Source organism: Buteo buteo, chromosome 24 (genome assembly GCF_964188355.1).
Source record: "Buteo buteo chromosome 24, bButBut1.hap1.1, whole genome shotgun sequence".
In the NCBI taxonomy this organism is placed as follows: Eukaryota; Metazoa; Chordata; class Aves; order Accipitriformes; family Accipitridae; genus Buteo; species Buteo buteo.
Window position 1 is genome coordinate 5,136,129 of NC_134194.1, and position 27,326 is coordinate 5,163,454.

The following is a 27,326-nucleotide window of genomic DNA, read 5'->3' on the forward strand; positions in this document are numbered from 1 at the left end:
AGAGACGAAGTTTCAGGCAGCGTAAGGTGGTTTCTCTCATGTCCAACCCCCTTAAATTCTTTACAAGCCAGTTTTCCCAAATGGCTCTGATAATACTCATACAGCTCTGTAAAGTAACAGAATGAGCTTATCTTTTTGGTGCTGCAGATTTTGTGCAGGATTTTGTGGTTGTTGTCTTGAGTTTCACTAGTGCTCCCACGGGATAATAAACTCTAAATAAGTCAAACAAAAGTAGTACACTGTTGTGGGGGTTTTATGCCTTTTTTTAATTGCATTCATTTAAATTGACTAGAATTCAGTTGATAAGATTCACTTAAATGTATCTTAGTTAAATTGGATATATTCATTTCATGTTTACCCACTAAGAGTCTCTAGTCTTGATAGTTAGACCTGCCATATGATAATGCATCTCCTCATGTTTACATGTCAGCTGTTACCAGATTAAGCAAAAAAATAATGGGGGGGGAGGGGGAGAGGATGGCGGGGGGGTGAGTCAGATGTGTCTAAAATACTCTTTGCCAAGGTATTGACAAACAACAATGAATATTTTGGGATTTTGTTATGGCAATTTGTAGCATGCTAAAATAATTTTAAATTAGATGCATGTTTCATTCTGGTTTTGATGTTTTGCAGGGGTTTGGTTTTGGTTTGTTTTTTTTTAAAGTGGGGGGGACCGACTTTCATGACATAGCAAAGACCAATGCTGAAGAAGGGCAACTCATTGCAGGAAACTTTTGCTCCTTATGCCTTTCTGAATTGCCCACATATGCTTTTTTTTTTTTTTTTTGGAGGGATGAAATAATGTTTAGAATGTCACTGATTTTCTCCTTCCCATTTATGAGCTTCTACAGTGTTGAAGGCAATGTTTTTATTTAGGCACCCAGGTAACTTTTGCCAATAATTAGAAGTCTGAATACATAACAGTCCCACTGTTGGCTGCTCAGCATTCCAAAAACTCAGAAAAACAACCATTTTCTAGGGAGTGCTTTTAAATATATGTGCTGAAGTCTTACTGAATTAAATGAGACTGCATCTTATTAGCATCGTGAAAAATGAAGTTATGTGCCCATTTTTAGGCTAGATGATGTAGGCCTATCAGTCATGTTTTACACAGTCAATGAACATCTTGGTTAGTTTTCTAGGTCACTCCAAAAGTTTGCGGTTTTTTCCCAGTGTTGGCTGTTCTGAAGCTGAATTTTTTTATATATATTTTTTTTTAAATTCTCATTACCACATTGCATTAGATCTAAAAAGTATTTGTTGATGAAATGCATCACCAGTGATGACTTGCTTGGGCATGTTACCCCAAAGGAGAGAACATTAGATGCTGCTAGAAGAAAAGAATAACTTGGGGCTTTTTCTTTTCACGTGTGTGGAAGAAGCCAGCACTGAATGACAGAAGATGATGTACTTTTTATTAATAAAGCTTCTACATTAAAATTACAGCAGGTGCACAGGGAGAAAGAAGAAGCAGTGAGTAGACTATGCCTTGTGTACTTTGAATTACTGTGTCAGTAATGATGGATGGAGCAAACAATAAAATTTGACCTGTCACACTATGCTTATGAGGCTATAAGCCTTAAGGCATTTGTAATTGGCTTCAGCCAGCAATGTTAACGAAGGTGGATTGGAAAATTAGGTTATTTGAATGATACAGACTGCTTTACATTTTTAGTATTCAAGAGAAAAGACTAGAAACTCAAAGGGACTGAAGCCGTAAGGCTTGTTCTTTGTAAACTGTCTCTTGTCCCTTTATAATAGAGCAGGCAAAGGAATAGTTTTTAGATAACAGGTTCATACTGTGTAGAATAAGAGTTATTTAAAATGATTCTGTGGGGCATAGTTTTTTAAAGAGTGTGTGGGAGTGTGCATTGCACATAGTTTCCATTAACAATAATGGGATTTATGTGTGTATCTTTACATTATGCATCGTGCTCAAATGTGCCCCTATAGTATAATTGGACTAGAAGATGCATCTTGGGGTTGACGTTACTCAATGAGTTGTCAGTGTGGCATGAAGAGCATGAGTGAACACATTTCTCATATTTGAAAAAAACCTGTGCAGTATAGATGCACAACTAAACAGGGTTTTAAATAGTCACGCACAAAGTAATTGCATCATATAAAAATGTGTGTTTACTTCGTGTTAGAAAGAAATCACATTGTTACATAATATTGAAGAGATATTGTGATAGTTGTTGCAGGTACAGTGATATGAGTATTTTCCAGTGAAAGCATTTTATAGAAAAATCTTAGTCTGAGCTCGTAGTGTTTTCATCAAAATCACTACTCTGAACCTTCACCGAATCTAAAGCAAAATTCAAAGAGGAACCTGACTGGGCCCTCAAAATATCTGTACCATGGGCTGGAAATCAGCTGAGAACCTGGTCAGTGATAACTTGCAGGTTGACAGTTCCCCTTGAGGAGATAGGGAGTGGGGTTTTTGGCAGTGTCGTTTTGTTTTAAAACAAAACAAGTGAAGTGATGGAGGTGGGACAGAGTCCTCCAAATCTTCAAATCATGGAGTCATCTAGATTACCTTTTAATGGTATTGTAAGGATTGGGCCATTTCTAGATGACTCTGTCTTTTCCTTTCAAGGGCTATTCCTATCCTTTTCTCCATTTCCCCCTCCCTATATCTCCAGGTACTCTGCATTAAGGCCTTTACTCCATCCAACTAAAGGAAATGGCAGGAGGGAGTTTGGGTTGTGGAGAGGACCTGGCAGCATTGCAGTGATCAGCAGCAGAGGGTGTGGAAGGTGGTTTGGAACTGATGGTCTTGGGAGAGAGTCTGTGGGAAGGAGAAAGAAGAATGCTAAGAATATTATAGTGGGGGTGGGAAGATGTAGGGGACATGAATTCATAGAAAAATTGGACTTTGTTTCACTGTTTACGGAACAACTTACACATACTGGGCCTGTGCCCAGTCACTGACAATTAGATGGTACAAGTGGAGTTGTTTGATTCACTGAGGATTTTCTACCCAGAGGTAATGCTACACAAAACGGAAACGGAGAGCTCAACTAGTTGCATTCCCCTCATCTGTGATCTTTTCATCATAAATGGAGGAAAGCAGAGAAGAGGGTTTAAAACCCATGTACTTACATCCATTAATTTTTGTTTCCATATGCTTCGGACTGTTCTCCAATGGTGTATGCTTTGCTTTTACCCATTTTAATGTGTTACATATAGGGGGAGAAAGGGGAGAAAGGATCACAGTCAAAAATAAAACATTATTCTAGTTTGCTGTAATGTAATCCTAGTAAAAGTAGTTTCTGCTGCAAATATAGGGTTTTTTTTTTCTTGGAAGAAAATGGTATGTATTTTGTTCCACATGCATAACAGTGGAGGATATTTTCTTGTTAATGCAAGTTTTGTCTTCCATTATTGTTACCTGTTCAAATTGAGAAAAGAATGTGAAGTGGGTCATTTTAGGTCTAGCCAGCTGTAGTCACTTTTTATTGCAGGAGATCTTGATGAAAAGGTAGGGAAATAAAGGAGAAAGGGAAGTTTCCTGGTTTAGATTTCAGTAATGCTGGTTGTGAGATCTCAGTACGAATTTCTGCAGATGATAGAGCAGACATCTCAAAAGACTTTTAGTAACCTGCATTGTCAGGTCAAAAAAGACTTTTTTTTAAAAAATGAGTGGTATGAGGGGGAGAAAGTGCCAAAATGTCTTTTAAAGAAAGTTTCCTCGGGTAGCAGGGACAGGGTAAAGAGCTTTTAAAACTTCAGCGGTTGAATGGGGATGGTGATGGCTTTCTTCAGTCAGTGGTGTAGACATAGCACTATATTGCATTTCATGATGAGAGCGAGTTCAAAAATGCAAGAAATTATTAATAGAAAAGCAGAGGCTTTCAGAGGGGAGATGGCACTGTTATTCAAGCTGTCTCTTCCAATTCCTGTGTAGGATAGAAAAGACAGAAAAACCTTGTAGGATGCAGTTGTAATCTGGGGTTCTTCCCAGCCTTGCAGAGTTCACCCTGCAGGACCTCTGCAAATAGATCTCGTGTCCTGGGGCAATACAAGGCAGCATCATGCAAATCCTCCCTATTTGATTGTGTGTCTTCTGCAGATTACATCCACCCCCGTGTGAGCTCTAGGGAGGCAGACTGGAACTGCTGGTGGGGCTCAGTCAGCAGGGGAATATTTTTGTCCTGTTCCTGCATGTCTGTATGCAGCCATGCACCACATGGTTCTTGAAAACTGGCCTACAGTCTTAATATTTTGTGTTGAGAGAGAATTTCTTTTCTTACAGACATGTAATCACATCATGTAATGCATTTTGTCTGCCACCCTGTACTGTTTTGGCTTTAGGTGAACCTTTGCTTTTTATATTCTGTATTATATTTGGGCTGTTTCTAGTTCCAGTTAGGGGCTAACTGAAGTGTTAGATTGGTGCAGCTAACTGGAGAGATGGAATCTGGCTTTTTTTAGTTAGTCAGTAGCTGTGTCCTTCTCTCACATGTGATAAAGTGCATCTTTTCCACAGCTTTCTCACACCTCCCTGGCTTAGGATGACACAGCATGAAGTCTGTAAAAAGCTGTTTCTATTTTGGCTGTAAATGCTCTGAAGCAGCTCTCTTCCTCCATCATGCTTAAAGTAGAGAACAGATTTGAAGACTTGAAGTCCGTAGTTGGATTTCCAGTGGCAGCTCCAAAAAAAATGACCTCTGAAGCAGCACCCTGTTGGAGTGCAGGATGTTGTCCCTTCGCAGTACAGCTCCCTTTAGAGGTTAGGGGTAATGCTTAGCACCTGAAACTTGAGCAGATGCAGATACCGAGTGCTTTGCTGTGAAGTAGGCTGCTGGGTGAACTCAGACTTGCATAAAGTACTACAGTATTCACTCAAATGACGGCCAAGTTTGTGTAACAGATATGCTTACGTATTACAGCACTGTGCTCTTAGCAATGCGTGTGTATTGGTGTGAGCGGAGAGCCTTTGCGTCTGAGCTTGCTCTCGCTCAGACAGTTGGCACACGGACAGGGCCCGTGACGAATAAAGATATTTGTGGATACTTTGTCTTATAGTTGGAGTCCACAACACCCGTAATTATGCCCGCTTCACTAGGATGCAGTGGAAACTTAGTTGGTTTTAGATTTCTGTGTGGTTATTTTTCAACTACGTGATCTGAGCTACCTTGGTTAGTTCGAAGTGTTGTTATAACATCAGGAATTTTGTTTGTTTGCAACTTTTCCTGGTTTCACCATTGCTCACAAGACTGAGAATAAATAACGAATAAAAGATTCTCCTTCAAAATCTCAGCTAGCAAGAAAGACAATTTAATATAGATGTTGGGCACAGATGAACAAAAGACAAAGTTAATGTTTCCACTATCATTTCACAGGATGACACTATTACCAAAGCTGAATTGTAGACATTGAGATGCTTCTCATCTTCCCCCTTTGTCTTTCCAACATGTCTTGAGGCTGGAATTAGTCCTACCCCTAAATTTAAAACTCAAGTTATCAACAAAAAAATAGTAACTCAACCTGTAGGATTTATATCTGCATGGACCGATACTGTTGACCCTGCCAAACAGAAACTTACTGTAACACTTTGGTTTTAATACTGACCTAAGGTAAAAGCAGAACTGATGTTTTCAGAGAGATAATTAAAAGGAAAACTGTTCTCAAATGGAGGCATTGGCAAGGGTATATACCTAGAAATACACAGTACTGCGTATCAAATTAAAAAAAAAAAAAAATCAAAAAAACCCAACACTATAGGTGATGGTACAGTTAATTCTCTTGTGGATGTGAAAGACTGGCTCCCACAATTCCTATTTCCATTATTTTTGCTCCATTACTTTCACCAGTACTTACTAGGCAAAGAAAAGGTCAGCACAACCTGTCACGTGGCTTCTATATGCTCCTCCAATGGCTAGGAATAGACTCGTAACATCTGGTGTCACAACCGTGTGACATTATTTTGTCTTTTAGTGTCACTCGGAGTGTAGTTGTGATAAAAGGTGAGGGTAAATCCGAGAATGGAAGTGATCTTTACATATTTATAGCCAGCAATAGCACATGGGAGTGAGATGAACCTCCAGTGAAATAAATAGGTTATTAAATGGAAATGTGAAAACTATCTGTGTCCCCAGATATTTTAAACCTAAAATGAGTGTATAATCACTTATTCTGCCTGTCAAACCAATGGCATCCTGAAACCTTTAGTCATGTTTGGATATGACTTAAAGTATACTTTACTTCCACCCTTTGGTTAAGATTCAGTGCATAAATAACAACTTGCAAGACTTCTTGACCCAGATCATAATCAACAGCCTGTTCTTGGTTTTGTGGGCAAATTTTTGCTTTGACCTAACTATAATAGAGTTGTAAATAGAAGATCACAAATAAAAATGGCATAAATTGTTATTACTTCTCTTAGCTGCCTCTCTAAGAGTAACAAATAGAATTAATCAATGGGATTAATTATCTGTGGAAATGACATCATTACAGGGCAAAAGCAACACCAGGACTAGCTATAAATTTCAAGCAGAACATCTAAAGATATAAAACTGAACTCTGCAGAAAGTACGAAATAATTAATTTCATTCACAGGGGTTCTTACTGGGGATTGTGGATGCACTGTTTGAAAAAAAAAAAACTGTGTTATTAAGTACAAATTAGATTAGATAAAGTGCTAAAAGCCTCCTGTAGATCAAGGCTTCAACTTGTTAATGGACATTTTCCCTCCTAACTTCAGATTTTCAAGTTATTTCAGGAATATCTTGCTTTTGAGGCAAATGAAAGCTACTTGCTAGAAATTCCAATTTTAAAGTCTCTGTGTTTAACATTCTCAAGAGAGGTACGTCAAAGAGGCACCTGCCACCCAGGGGGGCTAAATGTTGTAAGATACAGTGTGAAACTTGAAGACATTTACAGATCATATGTAGCAAATTTAAATTGCAGGGAGACTGAAATGAAAGGCTGTTTCAGCTGATGCGCTGCACTCGGCTGGAATACGGTCTGGTTTGTGCTGGGTGCCAAACCTGGGACTGTAGGCTGCACATCATGACCAAATTCTGCTCAAGTTGGTATCAAAAGCCTTTCAGTTCAAACAAAGAGTAGAAAGTAACCAGCAAAAGTCTCTGTAAAGAAAATGAAAGAGGAACGCTAGCCTGTACAGAGACCTCTCTGTATTTTGAAAACTAAAATCTGTCGTCATAGAGCCTGTATAGAGGGTTAGTATCGGAAGTGTGTTTTATTACTTAAATATATCTTACACCAGCAACACTGAGCAAAGAAAACTCTTTTGAGTTACATAACTCTTTGATGGGATGCCATAAGGTCTTTCATTTTAAGCCAGTAAATTCCAAAACAGTCATTTAAAGACTACACTTTTCCTTATATCTAAAAGCATGTTCTAAATCTTTTTGTGTTTAGTTTGAACACTTATCTGACATGCCTGATCCTTTATTTCCAGACTGAGAGTTACATCACCTGCAGGCTTTCTAACATACCTTTTGACAACCATAAGGCAGCTTGCCCAGGAGAAGGCACCAGGAGGCAAAGAATGTTGTCAGCCCAAATACAAATACGGGCTAAACAGAAAACAGGGTGAAGGCTTGCGCTCCTGTAGGATGCACCACTATGCGTGGTGGCAAGGGATATCTCAACGCTAATATCTGCAGGCAGCGTACTTCCAATGGGAAGTTAGTTTTACCTGCCGTAAGCTGCCAGTATTACTAATTCAGCAAACTTTAACCAGTTACTCTTGCCAGGCGCTGGGATTGCCATTTCATGTGTGCACCAGAGGTGAGGTGTGACTCCGCACCCTTCCGCAAGGGAAGGCACGATCAACCTTGGGGGTTTTCCTACGCAAATCTTGTTCAGCTTTGGTAGGATGTCAGTGTTTTTGATAAAGCTATCCTGTAGATGCTGCTGCTTAACACAGGGGTTAGATGGGGACACTTCGGTGTTCAAAGATGTTTGTCTACTTTCTTTTCAGCAGTAAATTTTCTTATAGGAGATACTGAATCCAGTCTTGCAGTTCCTACTGATGCCAGAAGATACGGACTGCAGGTTGAGGGTAGTTAACTGTTATTGTGTTCACTTATCTATTTCTTAGGACCATATAGAGTCTATAAAAAGAAAAAGAAGCGGTTCCTTGGGAAATGGAAATAGGAAATAGGGCATGTAAAGATTAATTCAGAATGCATTTAAGAAGCAAGAATGTTATGAGCTCATATGGTCATATACAGAGATAGCTTTTGCTGTCAAATACAGTGAAATATTAGATAAATATTAGCTTAATAAAATGAATAATATATAAATTGATGGCTATGACTACAGGTTAGGATTAAGTAGAAGGCATGTCTGAATTCAATCTGCAGCAAACAGCTTCCATCTGTGCTAAAGGCTCACAGCATCAAAAAAATACAATAACAGGAGATGTTCCTTGCTGTTTAACTAGCTCTGTGCAATTAGCAGGAAAGGCGGTCAGGATTTTGGGGGCACAAAGGCCATTGGTTGGGGCCAAAAACTGAGGCTCCAAAAGTGCCTAATACACCACTACAAGGGTAATGCTGTGATCCTAGGGGTATTTGCCATAGATTTGCTCTCTGACGTTGAAATATAGCCTAATGTCTGATAAGAAGTTTGTTAGGTTCTTTTAGTCAGCTTTCTCAGATTACTGTAATAATAGAAAAGTATGAATAATACATGGGTTTAGATGATGTGATAGCTGTAATTCAGGAATGAGGGATGAAAAACTCTTGCAGATTTACAGGTGAAAGTGAATCATATTTCTACTGTGGTGATAAATTTGGCATTATTGTTATCTAAATTTCAGCTCCTTTTCTTCTGTTTGTTGATTCCATATATTTTTATTAGAGTAGTTTTCAGACCTAAATCATAACTGCAAAGTAGTAGGAGGTCGTTTTGAGCAACACCAAAGCTAATCTGTGACTAAAGAACAGCGATTGTATTGGTTGGGAAAATCAAATGAGAAGAATTATTCATTTATCTGCTTGTGGAATAACCCCGCAGGTTGATGCAACAGAATATTTGAATGATAGTCAGCAATAGTTTCCTGGTATTTGCACCTTAAATCTTCTCATTCATTCTGGTCTTCTGTTAGTTTAATTAATGGTGTTTCTTTTCCGTAACTAGACAGTTACTAGAAGGTTGCCTTTTTCTTCTCCTTATATCTAATCTAAGAAATGATTTAAAATCCAGTTTTTGTCATTATTTCCATTTTCATTCATGAGAAGCCTTTTTAACTCATATTTTTCCTTTGATGCACTATCATAAACTTTTCAATGTTGTCTGTGGAAGAATGAGACCCCACACAGCACAGAATGTGAAGGCTTTGAATAAGCCTGGTGATTTCCAAATAACTGTCTGCAGTGAAGCTTATAAATTTCGGTAGAAATGGCTTAGAAAAAAGCTTTATTCATTATCACTGATTATCTCTACGTTGACATGGTGAGTGAAACCCAGTCCACCAGTGTCTAAAATTTTATCATCTAATTCTTCGAGGAAGATGCTGTGCAACTTCAGTATCAAATCTTGTGGTTTACCAGTAAATTGAGTGACCCACTTAAAGATACCTTTAGAAGAGAATCTGAGATGTGAGCTGACACTGAAACTCCAGTATCTTCTTCCCTTGGGCAAAAACTCTCAAGACTAAGCATACACTGTGCTTTAAGGGTGGCAGATTACTCTGTGGGATTTATTGCTTTGTTAATATGCTCAAGACATCATCTTTCACTACTGCGAGAGCTGAGAGTGCTGTGGATTTTTCTGTTTGTTGTTCTTCTCTGGCTCCCTCGTTTTACAGCTTTGGCTTTGGGCTATATCCTAGGTTTGGAAGGAGAATCATTTGCCACTTCCCAAAATCTGATATTCTCTAATCCTTGTGTTTCCTGTGTATCGACAGTCATTTCCCTGCTTTTGGTCAGCTCCAGGATGCCACTTAGAAATTTAAAAAGCTGATCCTTTGACTTCACAGGCTTCTCCTGGATGCACCGTTTGTCAGTTTAGTGACTTTAGTTTCATCTCTGTATCCGTGATTTTGGGAAAGTGAAGGGAAAGATCCTTTCCTAGTCCTTCTTTCCTCTAATCAGCTGATCCCCCTGGGTTTGTGCTTTCTTTCCCCACCCTTGTCTTCAAGGGAGAGCTCTTCTGTCTCCATAGATGGAGCTCTCTGCACAGGCACTGCCCCTGCTTCTCCGGAGCTGCACTGAGCAAACAGTCACTTTCCTCGGTGCTAAATTCACTAAAAAAAAAAAAATCATCACCACTTCTACCCCCCTTCTTTTTTTTCCATTTTATCCCAGGGCACAAGACACTCTGCCATGATATCAATATGTTTTCTAATACAGGCTTTGATATTTAATAGCTAAATGCCTCCTTGTTACTGAGCATCATCTTTGTTTTGGGAGCGGGGAGGAGACAGTGGGATGAGCCGAGCAGTCACGCATCGTTACACAGAGAATATGGTGTGGATATAAAAAGCAACAATGTATGCAGGGAAAGCATTTTCTTTAGCATATCCAGGAGGCTAGGAAGGAAAGCCAGTTGTATAATTCATGTTAGGTGCCCTTGCTGCTGATCATGAATTTAGTCTTGATCTTGGCAAATCAGTCACAGTTAGAGAGTGACAAGGAACTGTAGCACTGGTGACAGCTCATATTGTGAATATTTTTAAGGTCTTGGCTAGAGCACAGTGCTAGCCCAAAATATAGGCTCAAGGCCTCACTAGACAGGCACTCTTGTCAGGGGCAATTGTGACAATCTAATCTTTCTTAAATTAAATGTTTTTCTACCCAGAGAGTTGTGCAAATCAGTCATGTTCTCTCAGTTTCCAACCATCAGCCTATGCAGTACTTAGGGGATAGATGTCCTTGGTGATCCCATGACAGGGCTGCAGTTGACTTCTGCACACTGCTGTCGTCCTTCAGCATCGCTCTGACAGCACAGTTCACCCGTTCTCATGTCATTTTTAAACCAAATGATCCAGATCACGTCCCCTCCTCAGCACCTTGATGGGGGGAAGGAACCCTCCTGGCTGAGATGAGACAACCAAGAGATCAGGAGAATGCGTACGGGTGGTGAGGCTTTATCAGTCTGGCTGCTCGGCCGTGGTCAGAATGAGAAGGGACCAGTGCCTCTCCTGAGGGATGGAGGCCAGTACTCACTGACTTGTTAAATGCCTCCCCATGGAACTGAGGGCTTGGAAACCCGACCCATGCTATCTGGGGCAAAGGAGCAGGTGCTTGCAAAGCAAGACGAACTCTACAGTCTCTTAAGTGTATTGCTTTAAATCAACACAATGACTCTTCATTTCTGCGTCTTCTGATAGTACCTTCAGACAGTGCACCAAATAGTGGCAATTAAAATATTTACATTATTTTCAGCATTTTAATACAATCAATTTTTCAATATGTGTATATAGGCATCCCACTGATTGTGTGAGCTAATGAACAGCTGAAATAAGTCACTTTATCCTTCTATCTTCAACAATGTTCACCCATCAAAATAATCACAGTCTCCATAATGTTCAAGAGAAAAATACCACTGCTAAAATGACATTTGAACCTTCAAATGCTGAAGACTGTCCTTCCAGCACCAGCCCTAAGGATAGTCAGTAGTGCTATAAGACCAAGAGGACAAATCTGAAGCGTGTGGCAAACATGTAGATACCGAGCCCGAGAATTTAGTGTCCAAGGCATTAAATGTCTGCAGGTTGAACAGATCAAATCTCATTTGAGTGTCAACTCTATAAATGCCTGTTATCAGTCACTGTGGAGATTAATTATGTGGCAAACTAACTGCAATAGTCATCAGTTGGATTAACCTCACTCTCATTGATTCTGCAGGGAATTAAACCCTTTCCAAATCCAGATGAGAAAAGGTGATGTTATAGTGTCTGTCCGAGACATGTTGCAGTATTTGGCCGATATTGCCTCTAGGACCCAATTTTTCAGCCTCTCCTCTGAGCAGGGCATAACTTTGTGCTCGGAGTTTCAGTTGTAAAAGCAGAACTTGGGCAAAGATGCCTCAATTCCTTGTATTTCAAAGGTAACATCCTCTGGACAAGTCAGGTACTGTGTCAGAAACCACTGGGAGCTCTTTTTCAACTGCAAGAAATGGCTTCAAGGCTTAATATTGAAGTATTCCAGAAACTGGTTCCAAAAAAGCAGTCATCTTTGACTTCTAATTTGGTGAAGCTTCAACAGTAATTTACAATATTATTATTATAGACTGGAAGGGTGATGTATTGCCATTTAGAAGGGTAATTTCTGAGTTCTTTTGAGGACATGCAGGAATGCTTCAGGCCTGTGAGGGGGAAAAGGGAGGTTTTTGTCTGGAGCATCACAGCAGCGTGAACTGCTGTGACCGGCTTTGAGCTCAGCCATTTGGAACGAATGTAACATTCACGTAAATGGGGAATAAGTGCACATACCAGTAAATGGATAACTAACTGGTCAACAAAATGTACGGTATTAGACATGAGAGCTTTGCTGGGTTATTCTATGAAGTAGCTTTTTCAAAAGAAGTTGCAAAAAAATACAAAAATAAATCTCTTGCTAATTTAAACAGTTCAAATATCAACGGTATATAATTGCCTATTTGATACTATGTGAAAAATACTGATTTATTATTGAGGCAAATCTTTTGATTCTTGAGCTATTTGTATTTTAGGAAAAAAAAATCTTAGCTTAATGGGCTGAATCCCCTTCAAAAGTGTAAATGCATTCACCAAACATTTTTCATGGACTTTGAAGCATGCAAATGTGACTTCAAACACAGATTTATTTAGGCTTCTATGGGGGTAAACTTTAGCAGGAACGTTCTTGTATTCTATTTTGTTCAGTCCTGTAATACTACACAGAAGCTAGAATAAATGGCATTTTCCAGTTCAAAGGGTGTACTAATCTTTGAGGTCATTGTACGTCTCATTGCAGGAAAACACTTTAATCTTCTGGAGTCTTGGAGTTCTTTGGGAGATAACATCTACATTTTACTAATAAGTTTCACTCATTCCTGATGAATTTATATTGGAGAATAATAGGATATATGCCACAAACCTCATCTGCGCAGTGGCCAGCTGGAGAATATATTAATCCCAAGAATTAGTAATTAGTAATTCCAGACTATATGACACCTTCTACAGTTCTACTGTTATGGTTTCCTTAGTATAAAGTTACTGTATTTTAAGTTGGCCTGTTAAATGGAGAAAAACTGAGGAGTTTTGACCAGTTGGTGTGCCTCATTATGTGTGACTGTTAGCAGAAATAAGTGGAAAAATTCTTTTACTTTTCTAAAAAACCTGTAGCGTTCAGCTGTAAGGGTTGGATTTTTTTACAGAATTTGTTGCTCATAGGCTTTTCCAACTTGAAATAATTTGTTGCCAACCATTCCTTTTGCTAAAAGACAACAGTTTTATTTTTATTATCAGATCTAGTGCCACTCAACACCAAGCTAAGTCAATAAAAGAAGACTGCACCTCCACATAAAAGCCTGAGATTTACCAAGAATCAATTTGGTAATCTGAACCAGTGAGTTTCGGTGGAAGGATTGCCATGTTGGTTGATTTATATTTTTAAGCAAGCAGTGGATTCTGACAGGTGGTCTGTGGGCATTTGACATGGAGTCCATGAATTGCTTTGCTTGGTAGAAGGTCCCTGAACTACTTTGCCTGGTCAAGAAAGGTATGTAAGAAAAGCAAAGCTATTTTCAGGAGGCTTAAAGTCGTGCTATAGTGGACTGAATTTTTAGCAGCCAGTAAATAAACAAAAGTCTGAAAGGCGCCTGTATTAGAGTGTATGTTTAGTACTCTAATCTGGTTAATTGGGTGTTGTCATCTCTCTGGATTTAAAGATCATCGCTCCGTCTGTACAACCCATTACTTTGTGTGCTGGTGCAGAGCATTTGATATTTCCTGCTGCAGAATTGGCTGCACTTGAGCAGTAGTATGTATTTAAGTACATGGGACTTTGACTCCTTTGTAGATGAAAGGAGCCATATAAATGGTAATTTCATTGCATAATTGTCTTACTGAATATTTTTCAGAAAATATTTAGTAGGATAGATGTAGTACATCAATACCAGTCAATTAAACTGCTTTGGGATCTTTTCTGAGGATTAATGAATGCTCTGTTAGCTGCCTGGTGTTTATAGAACATACACTATTTCTCTCACAAAACTTACCTGAATATAAATGTTCATGCCTTACCTTGTGTTGCACCAAGACTGCAACAACTTCTCACTAGAAATGCCCACAAGGTTATAAACATTCTTGACAAATTTAGTGCCTTGACCTATAGTAAGTGTGAGAGTAAGAGCAGGGTATATTAATGGTAAAAGTTTTTCTTATTTAGAAGGCATGCATGCTGTAGAATATCATATTAGAATAGTAAAAATGCTTCAACTTTGGAGGAGGTTCTTGAAGCCTTTAGGATTTCTTCAGGGTCCGTGACCTTTTGTTCTGCTCCCTGAAGGACAGATGCTCAAGCTATTCAGATAGTCTTGCTGTTGAACTCACTGAAGTAGCAAAGCTGAAATCAAACCTATGTTGTAAACTAGAATTTTGTGTTTCTTGTTATGCACTTCATTAAACCAGAGGGGTTTTTTTAGATAAGCATTTGTCATCTCCATGTCAGGTTTCTCAAAGAACATGGTGAATTAACAAGACATGTTTAATGCAGTCTTGACAGGAAGGTTAATGAGAATTCAGAAGGCGGTAAGGAGGGAAATAATATGTACTGCTCCATGTGAAAACTACAAGAAACCAGAATAAGTTGTAATTCAGCTTGTCTTAAATGGAGGTATTTATTTGTTCTACAGTGAACGTGATTAAAAATGTTTTAAGCAATTCCCTCCCTCAGCAATATTCACTACTGTCTATCAATTCATACTGCAGTAGGACCTAGAAGGTGGGTGCCCACTGGGCTGAATTATTTTGCCAAAAATGCGTTTGAGACAGGGGTCTTCTGCCCTGCATACTTGGAAGGGAGAAGGGCTTGTGCATCTGCCTGGTTCAGACTCTGTAGGAACAAGGTCACGTGGCTGAGAAAGGCAGAGGGAAAAGTGGAAACGAAGGGAAATCTCACGGTCACATCCTGATGAGGGTGGGTGCTGTGTTTTATGGCTTCATGGCTTTCTCCCATCATTACCCTTGTTGAGCCAGTCCAATTTCTCAGAGGACTGAGAAGGGCCCACAGGACAGTGAGGCATGTGGCTTCCTTGCACTTTAACCGTGACACCTGCAGACTTCAGCATATTTATATAGCTTATGGAAAATTCCAAGAAGTTCCCAGGCCTCTCTCTAAAGCTACAACGATTTCCATTGAAAGGATGATCAAAGCATAGAGCAACCAAGTTTGAGTAGCTTTCTGTTCTTGAGCCGTCTGTGGCTGGTTGATGATTTGCGTTATGCAATGAATGCTTTTGCGTTGAGCCAGAGAACACCCTTGAAGAGAATTCAGCAATAAGCGAGGATTAAAAATACAGTATTTGTTCTTTTGGGGAAAGCTACCAATCTTAGTAATCACAGGGCTCCTGTTCTCACTTGATTAGAATCACAGTTGTGACTGCCAAATCAAACAAATTGGCATGTGATGGTTGGAACTTAAAAACCCATCAATTACATACACTCCTCTGTCTACAGTTTCCTCCGCGCTAAGGACGACCTGATTACTTTTGTTGTTAGTTCAGCTTGCTTGTTGTACATTTTATGTGTAAAGCAAATGTTATTTTTAAAATCCTCCTTTCTGCAGCCAAAGTCAAAATAGGAGAAGACTGTTATTTACATTATGAATCGTCTGCCAAAGTTCAAGCATTGAAAGTTGTGTTCTTGACAGGAAAAGGAAACAAGAAAATCTTAGAGTTTATTATACCAACTCATAGCAGATTACACAAGTTTTAGTGCAAATGACTTTCTTATTTATTTAGTTACCTTGTTCCAAGCTCCATGCCTGCATTCAGTTAAAATGTAAAATTCCTTGTTCCAATATCTAGACGATGTGATATAACAGTTGTAAAACAAGGGGATTAGCTGGTTTTGGATAACTGTCTTGTAAGATACTTTTATTCCAGGATCTTTTCCCTTTATGCATGGGCAGAAGATACACCAATGCTTGAGATGCTTAAAAGTTGTGAACCTAAATGCTCTGACCTTCCTGAGAGGCACCAGCCTCTTAGCACAGAAAAATGACTATTTTTTTTTTCAGTTTCAGAATTCATATTTTGAGTTTTTACCAGCAAACAGCTTATTTGAGCCATTTAAAACATCAAAGGAGGTGTTTCTTGGCTTGGGTACATCTTTAATTTAAAGCAGATTTATTAAAGGCCGAATCAGGATAATACTGCAAAAGGATTAGCTGTGGTTACTTGATTTCTGAGCAAACAGACTAATTCTGCTTTCTTTGTATGGGTGTCTTTCACAGTGAGTCCATTCACTGAGCATTGAACTAGGCCTGGGGTTTGGTTTTTTCTTTTTTTTTAATTTTTCACTGTTTCTATTGTCTTCTTTAGAAATCAGAAGCATTGCTGAAAGCTTTAACTTCAAAGCTTAAGCCAGCTTACTCTTCATTGGTTGCTATGCTTCAAAATACATTCCTGAAGCTTCTTTGCTAGTAACTGCCAAATGTTTTGTTTCAGCACTTCTTAGCATTGGGGCTTTCAGCTTGGCTTTTGTTTTGATTTGTTCTTCACAAAATAAAAATTCTGAGAAGTCAATTAAAAAATAGGTTGGCATTCTTAGCACTTAAATCTTTTTGCTATTCTGAAAGCAACCAGAGCAGTGGTACTGCAGAATGCTCTTTATTTTATATTAGTACTTGCACTTCAGATTTGCTCTGTCTATAAACAACAGAGAAAAACTCTCTCTGAGAGCTGAAAATTTACTGATGTATGAAATGTACAGTGTCAAGTAACAAGGAACGAACACTGCTAGGGCCACATCATGGTCAGTGAAACCTGGGCAAATCTATTGTGAACTAGTTAATCTAATAGATTTGATGGGAAAGGAATGGGATAACTATCCTGGAGCAGAGGATAGGCCTCCTGAAGTTTACCAGTGATGTTATTTGGGAACAGAAAAACCTGGACTGACCTTCGCCTCTCGCATGGAAAGACCAAGTTCGGTTAGAAAAGGACCACACGACATTTGAAAACCAGGCATGTATGCTGTAAAAGCTCATACTTCCACTTTTACAGAGGCACTTCAGGACTTGGTAGTGTGTTTTGCATATGATTGGTAGCACATGTAAACTACTGAGTTTGGTAAAAATGAAGAATATACTTTAGCTGCTCGCTGCACCACCAAGTTGTCAAACAAGCCAAGGTGGTCTTTTGGTGTATCTATGTCCTTTTTCGCCCATCATTTTTTACTCATTCTAGAAACAAAAATGTGGTGAGTTTTAAGAAATCATTGCTAGCTAAAGATGTATGAGCTCAGAAGCCCAGAGTACAGCACCTAGCCTGACCCTTGTTCTCTTCTCTCAGTCTCTCCTGGAAGCTCCCCAGACCCTTGTCCATGTGGGCTCTGAGATGTTTCCAAATACTTCTTCCTTCTCCCCAGTAATTTTATAACACAGGCCCTGGGAAGCACAAAACTTTATGAATGTGACGTGCTAGTTTAAGAGTTACTTGTCATTTGTGGCAAGGTTGCTAGAGAAGGAATAGGCAGCAGAGAACAAATTCAACAGACTAATTCACCAGTGTTTCAAGAGCTGAAGTAGGTGTAGTAGCAACTTTTCTTCAACTTTAATTTGTGAAAATATGTACATCAGAGAGAGGGTTAAACTGTACTTCTGAACTGTTCTCAGCCTGTACAGGCACGGCGGACGGAATCTCATCCCTAATAACATACTGTCAGATGCATCAGACACCTTAAAGTAACTGCAAGTACGGTGCTAAACAGGGGACCCACACCTAATGCCAATACCCAGTTCGTTGCTTTAGGCTCTTTCTGTGCTATAGTTCTCCTGCAGAAGGTATATGACTCTGCAGTTACTGATTGATGGGGAGTGTTGGTTGATAGATTTTTGAGATGCTAAGATATTGCCATTATACCAATTGCATAAAAGCTGAAGAAAACATGCCTGCCCTTTATAGTGGTCACCAAAGGCTGCTTTTTGCCCAGGTATGGACAGATGGATATGAGAATGCCCGAGTAGATGGAGCATTACCTCATCTGAAATCTACATTGATAGAGTTGCATGGTGTAGCTAAATTGTTCTGTTTAAAATGTCATTGCCTGGGTGGAAACCCTGTGCTTGGGGATCTGAATGTCTTGCATTGCCTTCCCTCTGCCATATGCAGGCAGTTGTTTAGGTGGTAACTGGAGTATCTCTGTGTGCATAGAGCCACAGATCGTTACCTCTTGATTATGTTCATGTTATCTGATGTGTCATCTCCATGAGAGAAATTAAATTGCCTTTAGTAATTTGAAGCAAGTAAAAATGACAAATCGTCGTTCTCGTGTGATCAGTAAACGGCTACAGAACGAGAATGCATCTCAATTACATGGCAAGTACATTTCAAGCAGCATTGATCATTCCAAATCTCCAATTGTTTTCCTGTGATTTTCTTTATTTTTAAACTAAGATGGCTTTAGTCTATTTAAAAAAAAAAAAGTAGCTTTTTTCCACTTTGAATAACGCTGTTAGCTATGAACTCTCAGCTCATAATTATGAAGAGTTAGAATAGAGAATGATTTCATAGAGACAAAAGCAATATAATAGAGAGAAAGAAATGAAAGAAAACAAATGCAGTAGGAAAGTGATTTTTAAAGTCCACATCTTGGGATGTGGCAGTCTACTGGAAAGCAAAAACTCCCATATGCAGCTAGAAAATGGTCATCATTAGTGAACTATCATGCAAATCCTGCAGGAAGAAAAAGGAATAGACATTTAGCAACAGGAAATGCTTTTGTATGTGAATATAGAATATGGGCTATAAGATACAGTTTTAATTTTTTTTTTTAAATAAGCCAGCGTTGCTGCCTACATTTGCATTTGGATTCTGATCCTGCAAATATTCCTGACTACAAAATTAGCATCTCCAAAGACAGTTCATAGCAGTAATTACCAGACATAGTGCACGATTATGCCACGCGATGAAGCATTCTGCAGAGATCCCCAAGTTAGTGCCAACCTGCGGCAGCGAGTCCCCGCGTGCGGGAGGAGGCTCAGAGCTGCCTCTGTCTGGGCTGCCTGTGAGCTGGAGCTGCCCCTTGGGGACAAGTGACTTTGCACCATCTCCTCGGCACCTCAGCTCCTGCATTCGTGCACAAGGAACCAGCTCGCAGAGCCCAGAGGGTGGGCATGACCTTGGTACTCGAATGATCGAACCGCAGGCTGAAGCCCAGATTTCAGTCTAAGAATGTGACTCTGCTGGGGAGAAGACAAGCATGTGCCTACCTTGTAGTAGGCTTTGCATGATAACTAACACAGGCGGAATCAGAGGAGAGCGGGGTAGTTTGCAGATTTAACACAGGCTGGTACTTTGTGTTAAATCTCAGGGAGAAGGAGGGATGGGTGCCCCTATTTTGACACTGCCATTCATAGTGACAGAAGTGCTTTGTCTTCATTTGCCTATTAACTTGTCTTGGTCTCTTCAGCCAGTAAAAGAAAAATTGAAATCAGCATTGCATAAATGTTTCCACTTATGAATTGACTCTTCTGTGTCAAGTTCCAGCCCTGTTTGGCCCCTGCTGCTCCAAAAAGCACCTAAATTTCTTACAAGATGAAAAATCAACTGAGATACGATATGCCTCCCCCCTCCCCTGCCTTGGCCTAGGTGTTTCCAGAACCGGCATCTAAATTACTTGTAAAAACAAATTTAATTTCTATATGACATGCTAGATTTTTGGTGCCTAGAACTATTTTCTTGTTTGTTCAAAAAAGGCAACCATTTGTTTTCATTGTTGCATTGCGTTAATAAATGGTCCCTTGAATGTCCTCTGACTCCCGTATCCAGTGCTGTGACCTTATATGCCATATCATCTAGCTGATGCAACTAACTGCATTTTTTTCAAAATTCCTGCTTCACATTGAGCTGATTACCAGCTATTTCTCAGGGCAATTGGTTTTGTATTAAAACAGAATTTTGTCCTTCAACAGTCTGTCCAGAAGTTCCCAAATTAGCCGATTTTGCTCTGTCCGTAAGGGCAGTTTGCAGCAGCACGAGTACATGATCATTTCCTTGGTTTGCAGCCCTGCCATTCAAGCACTGGAATGGTTCAACATGCCTACAAGCAGTCACCCTACTAACTCTTCAGCTCAGTCAGTTTGGGAAATGGCTCTTTTTTTTTCTTTTTTTCTTTTTTTCTTTTTTTTTTTTTTTTTTAAGGCTGTAGTTCTTTCTTCTTTGGGTAGTTTTAACCAGCAGGGTAACATTGAAACACCAAGCTTTTGGCTACTTGGAGTCCAATTACAAATACGAAAGATCAACCAAGTAGTCCTTTAGAAACAAATTAACGGCAGAACACTTAGGAACCCGTATTCTGATTGCTGTGTGATTTGCTCTAGCGTCACTGCTTTAGCTGTACCATTACCCTGGGTTTCCACACCACTGGGGAGTGCTTCCAGGCGCTGTCCTGAGCGCCCACTGGCAGCACGCCTGGCCCCACGGCTCTGCCCTGCTCCTTTCCTCCCCCTTTTTCCCCTGGCTGTGCTGTGTAGGACTCGGACCCCATGGGCACAGGCTCCCTTTTAAGGCGCTGTCGTGCACTAATCTGAAGGCAAGGAAAGAGATGTGAACTCTCCTTAGGAGCAGAGCTGACCCTCTGCTGAGCAGTTTTCTAAACAAATCTGACTTTAACTGACGAAAACAAGAAGCCCCTCTGCTCTTCTCCTGCTGAGAGGTCGAAACCTGTCTTTAGAGAGGTGTGCATGCTTCTACTTATAGTGCGGAGCCACAAAATATGCAATTAAAGCCATTCTGAATTGCGTGAAAGCTGCCTCTTGCAACTCAGCTCGCTCATTTCTGAAGCCCAGGCCAGGAATCGATTTTCTCTTCCTGGAAGATGAACCTTCTGTCTTTGCAGTTGTTCTGGAATTGGTAGTCAGTTGTTTAAACTTAGGCTGTAAGAGTCAAAATCATGTAATTTACTGATTGCATAAGGCCGGGACCTAATAAAAAAAAAGTCAGGTGAAAAATTAAAAAAAACCCAAGTGTTGTTACATTTTAAAATCTTAAAATTGACAGGCATCATTTTAGGGACCTGAGCTATGTACTGGGAGCACTGGCAGTTGGCAATATTAATGACGTGACCTCCTGATTTAAAGAGAGATGTTTTAAGATTGCCCGGGTCTTATGCTTTCCCTCTGCTCCCGTGGTTAATTCTACCCGGAGGGCAAAGTCCTGCAGCTCTCCCTTCATTAGAGCAGCAGGATTGCAGAGGGCAGAGCTGTGGAGTGTAGAACAATTTGTGGTCCTCAGAGCTTTGCTGCATGAGACCTTTTGGTGTTACTGCATTCAGCTGCGTAGATCTGTTCAGCCTGTTTAATATCAGTGCCTGGGAACCTGGGTCTCTTTCTTCTTGACCCCATATCTGGAAGCTGCTCTCTTTTTCTAGCAGATTATGAACCACTAGCCTGTCAGCTAAGTGTGCAGTGAGAGACTTTCTCCAATATTTGTTGTTTACCTGAGATATAATAAGGTCCTTCATGTCATTTCTTGCAGAAAGGGGAATTTCTGAGCCAATCAGCTATAACATCTGCTTCAAAGCTACAGCCGACACGTTTTAAAAATGGCTCAATGTGTATTTACACAATAGATTGTTTGTGTTAATTAGAGTTTATTCCACCACTGGTATCCATGCATAAGTCCCATTAATATCATCAGCAGCTATATATTCTCATAAGGAGAACAGAGCTCCTAATTAGAACTCCAGGTTTTTAAGATATCTTTGTACAGCTTTTACTGCAAAGATAAAGTGCTGTGTGTTTGCCTGGCAGCTATTCTAAAAGAAAACAAATGATTTTATTTTTTTTTTTTCCCCCCTCCAGGCTCCCCTTTATTTTTATTGCAATACCATGAGCCAGTCCTACCCAGGAGCAGAGCCTGTGCAGGGCAAGGAGCTTACCCTTCGAGTAGAAGGAACAGCGAGTGTGTGCGCAGAGAAATTAGATGACTAAACTAGCTAGCAAAAATGCTCCTCCGGCCATAGAATGCCACTTCTGTCAGTATAAATCCTACCCAATCCTACCAATCAGTCCTGGGGACAGAGCTTGGTCCGCATTTTCGGTGCCCCCTCTGAGGCACGGAGTTCTCCTGCCCTGTCCCAGGGCAGCAGGACCCGGGTAAAAGGCGCTGGTTTGCAGAGCAGCAAAGAGGCAGCGGAACGGCGCGGCAGGGAGGAGGAGCGCTGAGGGACCCCACAGCCCTGTCACGTAGCCCAAAATTTGACACTTGGGTCAGAACTTTGCGTTGGCGTCTGACTTTTTACAAACATGAATTCACGTGGTTGACTGCCCAGCTGGGTGGTTGTTTTCAGGATTTGGGGCTTTACAGAGCCTGACAGTTTACAGAATTCCTATTAAAACTTTTTAATGTACATGTTGAGCAGTATGCAATGGGAGTGCACCATATGACATTTCTTTGGGGATTTGAAGAAAAGATACTGAACCTTTTTTTATTGTGCCAAGTTTAAAAAAAAAAAAAAAAAAGTCTTTTGGTCTGAGAGTGTTCCAAATATAGTATTTTTTTTCTTCCATCTGATGAAAAATGGAGACAGAGGCTTATAAAGAAAATACTGATAAGAGTCCTAGCTAAGGAAGCAATGGCAAGCACTGCTCTAAAGCATGTAAACAAACATTCCTGCTCAAATGAGTGTCTGAATTCCAATGGATTCTAATTATCTGCTAAGACAGATAGGTACGAAAACCTACTGATATAAAGAAACTCTCTGGACTAAAAAATACATATGCTGTAATTTCAGGAAGTTTTAGCTTCTGCCGGTGGTGGGTACCAAGTAAAAGATAAGGTAGAAAATAATGAGCTTTTGTTATTCGTATCTGAAGTTTAGAAGAGATATTGTGAGTGAACAAAAGATGCGCCATAAAACAAACACTCACTGAAATAATTCTCGGCAGAAATGTAAAAAGCTGCAGGGCGCTAAAGAAGATGCAGTGTCTTCCAGGCGAGAGCACTGTTCAACAACAGAGTTTTAGAGCCACTGCTATTAGTAAGATGTAACATTTCAGGTTTCTAACATACATTTTAATTAGTATACTATAAAATTTAACCTCCTATTCCAATTTTCAGTCTTTTGAGAAAGAGACTTCATGATAGTTTATCTTCGTCATGTATATTGTCTGTTAATTCCTGCATACTCCCACCAACAAAAATATGGATCTCCTTTTTAATTCATATTTCAATTAATGACAGAAGCAATAGAAGTTTGGAAGTGAACATTTTCTCCTTTACTAGCATAACTACAAGAAATTTTAAATGATAGATTTCGTATTACGGATTTTATGCATTAAGACCAGATCAGGGGCTCGGAGAGCCTCTCCTCCGCTGAACCCTGGGTAAAGTGTGCTCTCTCCTCATCCCCTTCCCTGGTGTGTGTTTGTTATCAAGGCTGTGAGATCCCCAAGGATACTGAGCCTGTGTGAAGCGCTCCGGTCGTCCGTCCTCTCTGTGGCCCTACAAACAGGAGTAAAGTTAGGCACATAGTATGTCCCAGGCCATCTGGGGCACCTACAGCAGATTCTCGGTTACATCTGCATTCCCAATGAAAGGTGCTGTCAGGGCTAGGATCTGACGGTATTTCCTCTATGTATTGTAATTAGAATCACAATGAAGAAATGCAGAGCTATGTCCATTACTGAGCGAGCTGTCTGCATCCCAGCGTGTGTAGTTAATGCATCAAATATTGTCAGCGGGTACCAAGGCCCTCTCCGCTGTTGGGAGCGTTTATTGTTGCAGTGTTCCTGTCTGCTCTCCTCCGCTGGCAGGGGAGTATTAGCTGATCTCAGCAGGGACCAACTGGGTATCTGCTGGTGGAAGAAGTAGCTTCCTAAACTGTTGTCTCACCTGTGGCCGACTGGCTGCCAGAGGGAGTTTCAGCTCCGCAGCAGAGCGTGGTGCTGCACATCACTCCGTACCAGCCAGGAGGCAGCTCCTCCGGCTCCTCCGTCCCGATGCTCCCGAGGGCCAGCGCCCACCTGCATCCCCGAGCACTGCTGTCCCCTCTTTCACCCGACTGCTGCCTTGGCCGCGTTTGAAGCGAATACCCGAGTTCCTTGTGTCAGGATGCAAAGCTCTTCAAGGTATTGAGAATTGATGTGGTCTGGAGGCTGTACTAAGCTGTCCACGTAGACATTCGTTAGTCAAATATACACCCTTGTGTAAAAGATCACAGTAACTTATTCGACAATATTACTTACGTGCAGGTTAGATCAAAACCTGGCTGCCAAAAGTTGAAAGCCAGGATAAAGACAGAAATACGCTGTTTTATTACATCATTAAAAAAAACATCTAGATTCTACTCTATCAGGGACTACAGGCTGGAGACTGACAGACAAGAATAAAATAGCTGGGAATAAATTTTATGTAGCTATTTTCTTTCTCCCTCAAATGTGAATGCTTATGCAAAACACATTGCTTTAGATTCACTGACAATAAAGAGGGAATCATTATACGAGTAGTGGATTCTCAGGGGAACACTTTAGCCAAAACACACTCTGCAATAATTTCCCACATCTTAGTTGAATAAATTAATTTATGAATTTTCCATGAATATGTTCAACCGTTTCTCCCCTCATATATTTTATTGATCTCCATATACATTTAGCAACAAATAACAGAGCTGCTTTTCCATTTGCAGTAAAATAGTTTAGAGATGTTTATGTGGGCCTTGGGGTTCGTAGTAAACAAATGCAGTTCAAACACCAGGGAGGTAGCAGAGAAACATGAAGCTTGACAGGACCCAGGGAGCTCTACTAGGAGAAGAGCTTGGCGGAGAGTCAAGGCATACCCAGTCGTAGCACGAGTGAGGTGGGTTCCCTGAAATCAGAGGGACCAGCCCCAAACTGCAGGACTGCTCCCAGTGAGTCCTGCGTAGAATCACTGCAAGGTCTTAATGGCTCGTGTCTGCAAAAACTCTTAATGTCTGTTTGGTGTTAATGACTGATAGGTTGGATCATTCCCTAGTTTAATATGTTTTGTCCTGTAGTGTGTATCTCTTTACTTTCACGTGAGAAGGAGATGAGGATGGCAAAAGGAAAGAGGGTATTTGGGTTTTCTCCACAAAAATAGAAATGCACTGTCTGTGGCTTGGGGGAAGCCAAGAGGCTCCTTCTAGACTGTAGATCCAGTGGCAGAGTAGTCCAAAAACTTCATTATTCCACCACAAGACATCCTCTGTGGCCCCTCTGCCTCTGAATATCGCTTAGTTTGGCTTAGGCAACATCATTAAATCCAAAGTTGAGCTACTTGTGTAGGTAATTACAGTGAGTAAGCACACCATCACATGCAAAGTATATTTCCATGTTTTTCTTTAGGGAAGGGACAAACAGTTACATACAGTGATTAGATGTTGAAAAGTAATCAGTGTTTCCCTAATTTAATATTAAAAACAATGGAGTTCTTTCATCTTCCTCCCTCAACACCAAGCTGCCACCCCAGTTTTATATGCATACAAACTGATATCCCAAACAAGTATGGTGGGAATATAATGTGGTTAATCATAGGTATAAATTTACTTACATGTGACTGCACCATTGTGATCTTCAAGTTTAGCTCTCTTTCTTGCCCTGCACACTCAGGTAATAGAGATAGACCTTTTTAAGCAGTTTCTTTTTTTGGTTTATTTTGAGCTTTTTGGTTGTCATTTTTATCAGTCATGAGGAAAGCTGAGAAAAAACTCGCCTTGCTGTTTCCAAGTATAAAACTCTTTCTTTCTTAACTGCAGATAATTAACAGGCTTGAAATAGGCCTTACCATCTTAAAGGTGGTATTTGAAGTATAATTGCTAATGCTTAGATACATAATTTACATTTATTATGTATAATAAAATATGCAACTAATTGATGTTCTGTAAGGGACTAAATGATCAACTCCAGCTGCAGGAAGAAGATTTATGCCTGTGTTCTCAATAACATATTGACTATCAGAATACGCTGCAGAAAAAGAGTCACTGCCTTCAGGACTGTGCGCTCAGAGAGTGTTTTCCTTTCTCCTGTTCTCCTCTCCTGATGTGCTTTCTCTTGTGTTTGTCTTCTGTCCAAACAGCATAGATTAAGCAAGTGTATTTATGGAGCAGGCAGATGAAAAATAAGTACTTACATTCCCATCAGTCTTGCAAGAAATTAGGGTAAAGCGCAAGCTAAGCTTGCACATGTTTGTGTGTGGCCGTGCATTTTCTAAATCGGAAGGGCAGAACGTCACACAGGGCATGCAACCACCAGGGTACATTGAAGTTCAGAATGGCTGGGAGATAATGTCAACAGAATAGGATGGAGGCACAGGATAATGGTCTCCTGCTGCTAGATTAAAGCCTGGGCAAAGATGAGCCCTTTTAACAAAAACAAACAGAGGCAAAGCCAAGATATTTGCAGTACTTTCAGAGCAGGAGGCATTTATCTTGTAACAACATCCCGTTCTGTTCTCTTGGCTTCCACTGTACCAAAATAACAGAAGATGATGCTGTGATTTTTGTCAGTGGCTGTTGCTAGATGAGCTCCAGTTGCCCACTGCATGCTCTTTGGGTAACGCAATGGTCTTATGCCATGTGTCCTTCGGCCTTCAAAAAAGCTGCACGTTTCAAAACACATTGTGTCACGCTGTGTAAGCATGCTGGCTTACTTTTAAATGAAGAAGAATTAATCTATAATAAAACTCAGCCTTATCAAAGGGATTTTACAGCCCAACGTTTCCAATTTCCCCTGGCAGGAGGCAGTCTCTGCAGGGAGGAGCGCCAGCATCAGCGCTGCAGGCAGAACTCCCCCTTGCATTAAAAGCCCTCAGATTCCAATCTGGTAAAATCAGTGCTTGAAGACGACAAAAAATGGAACTGAATTCAGTTCATTAGGTATCAAGCCAAAGAGAACGCCTGGCACGTTTTTGTTCCTGCTTCTCCGTGCTGTTTTCTTTTACTCCATTCTATTAGTAGGTTAGTCTAGTCTCCAGCAACCGTGCTGCTGGGCACGGTCTGGGGAAAATATCCTTGGAGCAGTAACTGCAGAGAGGACAACTACGCAGGCACAAAGCTCTTAGGAAAGTCAGCACTAAAATATATGTAATGCAAACAGTAAAGGCTATGAATAGTCAGTATGTTATAAATCAGGGCTTTTTTAACTAGCACGCTTTTGCAATATTAATTCTCCTGGGTTGTCTTATTTGTTCGATACTGCACA

General features: G+C 40.3%; 1 protein-coding gene across 1 annotated transcript in view; it reads left to right on the forward strand.

Annotated features, from left to right (window-relative positions):
* Positions 1–27,326, forward strand: part of SPOCK1 (SPARC (osteonectin), cwcv and kazal like domains proteoglycan 1) — a 328,609-nt gene that overhangs the window by 230,198 nt on the left and 71,085 nt on the right. The gene's annotated exons all lie outside the window — the stretch shown is intronic.